Source organism: Formica exsecta, unplaced genomic scaffold (genome assembly GCF_003651465.1).
Source record: "Formica exsecta isolate Colony F162 unplaced genomic scaffold, ASM365146v1 scaffold128, whole genome shotgun sequence".
Classification (NCBI taxonomy): domain Eukaryota; kingdom Metazoa; phylum Arthropoda; class Insecta; order Hymenoptera; family Formicidae; genus Formica; species Formica exsecta.
Window position 1 is genome coordinate 56087 of NW_021848612.1, and position 3526 is coordinate 59612.

Consider the following 3526-nt stretch of genomic DNA (forward strand, 5'->3'; position numbering starts at 1 on the left):
TTAAAAAAAAAGTAAGTTTAATAGAATAATTTTTCTTTTACTCCTTTTTGTCTTGTTTCTTATTTAAATCGAAACTTTCCGAAGAATGTTTCATTCTTTTAAATCATCAACCCGTTCCGGTAATTAGTCTTAGAAAATTTTAAATCCTGATCTTAATCTAGCACATACCAGGTATATAAATATGAAACCGGAATTTTTGTATAGAAAATACACGTTTATTGTATGAAAATGATAAAAAATATTTTATTCGAAGTATTGCCCATTGCTAGCTATACATTTTCCCATCTCTCTGACAATTTGTGGATGCAACGCCAAAAAAACTGTTGCTCCTTTAAGGCAAACCAGTCATCGAGCCATTTTCGTACATTTTCGTAAGAAGTGAAGTGCTGCTCAGCAAGTGCGTGTCCCATCGATGCAAATAAGTAGTAATCGGATGGAGCCAAGTCTGGTGAGTAAGCCACATGCGAAAGTATTTCCCAACTAAACGCCTCAATCATTTCCTTGACCGGTTTTGCTGTGTGTGATGCATTATCATAAAGCAAAATCACTTTGTGTTGCCTTTTTTGATATTCTGGTCGTTTTTCACGCAAAGCTTGATTCAAATCGATCATTTGTTGTCGGTAGCGTTCAGTATTAACGGTTTCGCCAGGTTTTAGCAGCTCATAATAGATCACACACTTCTGATCCCATCAAACACAGAGCATTGTCTTTCGTCCATAGCAATTTTTTTAACCACTCAAAGCACTGTGATTTACCAAGAGCATGCTCACCGTAAGCTTCGACAAGCATTCGATGCGATTCTGCAGCAGTTTTCTTCAAATGGTAACAGAAAATCAATGCTGTCCGCAAATCGTAGTTTCCAGGCACAAAATTCGACATGTTCAACGCTATTAAAAACTATGCTGTTGTATGAAACTTGTATTGTTGTGAGTTGAAAATCTTTATCAGATGGCAAAACAAGAAAATGGCGCCAATGACGCGGTTTGACGGTAACTACATTGACAGCTAGGGCCATCTATGGGCAAATTCCGGTTTCATATTTATATACCTGGTATACAAGCGACTAATTTTATACTTCTGACCGTTATTAACATATACACTTATTTACTTATACATATTGACTTTGATTTTTTTTTATCCTTTAATCAAATATATTTTTATATTGTATTAACCCGTCAGAACCTAAATGTTAACGATAGAATCTTTCCCTTGCATTCTGACTGATGTCCTCCGAATTAATGTAACACCCGCGAACTAAAACACACACATACACACATACACTCACCGAGAAATTATAATCAACAATAAATTAAAAAGTACAGGCTCTCTTAAATTCAAAATAAATAATATAATTAAATGGCAAGTAGAAGCCAGCGCGGGAGTTAATGCGCATACTTTATTTAAATGTCCACTTTACAGAATGTCGATTTTCGACATTACAGAACTTGTTTGACGAATGTTTCGGTTCTTTTTTGAACCATCTTCAGCGTGATAAGAATTAATCGCAAAAATTACGGATAAACAAAGGTCAACAAACGCAAATTGTCAGACCAGGCGTGCATAATGTAAGGGAAACTAATAAATAATATAAAGTGTATAGTAAACCATGTTCCACACAAGGTCTCATAGGGACGACATTCTCACTGGTGTTAAAAGAATCAAATTCTTCATTTGAAGGTTCACATCCATCCCTGGTTGACAAACCAGGAAGTATATGAATCGGAACATGCTCCTAGAGTATTCTTGAGCGTGCTTCCTGGAACTGGCAAGGATGGAGTGAACACACTGACGTAGATCGCGGAAAAAATGTTATGTTAACTTAATCCCGTCGAATATACATTAACATATTTGCAAAATTTCTTAGGTTAAACTATTAACTACAACGATAATTAAAAATTCACTTCAAGGTTAATTATTTTAACAGTCAGTAATGTACTGCGGATAAATTCTAAAACTAAAACAACTTATAATGTACGATTATAAATATACACTACTGAACACTAAATATTGATAAAATAAATTAAAACAAATATAACAACATGAAGTAAATAAAAGTATTTCAAAAGTAAAATGAGTAGTAGTATCCATCCAAGGAAAATTAATAAAAGATTGACGTTCAATAGTTAGCGTTTAATGTCAGATACCTTATCTTGGTATGCGTCTACTCAGATTAGAATGGACCATCTTGACAGAGATCTCGTCACAGACTGACTCTTAGGTGAGAGAGACACATCCGGCGCGACAAACAACCTCAGATTGTTTACAACCATCACAGTTTTGACAATTTTTCAAAAACAGTGGTGTACATATCGGGTAGGCATTCCGTGTCCGTTTGCAAGTTAAGACTATTTAATTGTCTCTTTATGAAAATCATCTCTGACAACAAACGTTTATGTAGAAAAGGTTCCCTATCCAATATTTCTACTTCTTCCTAATTGAATTCATGATTAAAACTTAACCTATGATCAGTAACGACAGAATGAATAGTTGTGTTACGTTTTATATGGTTACGATGTTGCAAAATTCTTTTTGTTAATTGTCTGCGTGTCTGTCCTACGTAGGATGCATCGCAATTCAGACAATTAATTCTGTACACAACATTATTGCAAAGAATCTTTGGAGTGGTATCTTTATGTGTTTTAATATATTTACGTAATTTATTTAGGCTGAAGTATGACATTTTAACATTGAGATCCTTTGTGATATTAATAAACTGTTCCGATATGGAAGGAATATAAGGTATTGTGAAATAAACTGTCCTGGTTCTATCCTGTTCATTAGTATTCATTTTTGTAAAATTTGAATTGTTGATTAATAATTTGAGTCGTTGATGGATAATCTGGAAAATGAAAGGTAAAGGATAGGAATTATTAAGTAGAATCTGTATAATAAGATTGATGTTTTTTGTGTGAAACTCAGGATGAGATAATAAAAATGCTCTATCTATGAGACCGATAACCGTGCCTTTTTTCTGGCATAAAGGATGTTGAGAAAGAAAGTTTAGATATCTGCCGGAAAACGTCTCTTTATGATACCAATCGTAAATAATACGATTGTTGTGTAAAAACATTGTAATATCAAGGAAATTTAAACTGTTATTTAAACCGATTTATAAATTGAAAGTGTTTAACCATTTTAATCTGAGTAGACGCATACCAAGATATCAAGATACCAAGGTATCTGACATTAAACGCTAACTATTGAACGTCAATCTTTTATTAATTTTCCTTGGATGGATACTACTACTCATTTTACTTTTGAAATACTTTTATTTACTTCATGTTGTTATATTTGTTTTAATTTATTTTATCAATATTTAGTGTTCAGTAGTGTATATTTATAATCGTACATTATAAGTTATTTTAGTTTTAGAATTTATCCGCAGTACATTACCGACTGTTAAAATAATTAACCTTGAAGTGAATTTTTAATTATCGTTATAGTTAATAGTTTAATCTAAGAAATTTTGCAAATATGTTAATGTATATTTGACGGGATTAAGTTAACATAACATTTTTTCCGCGAT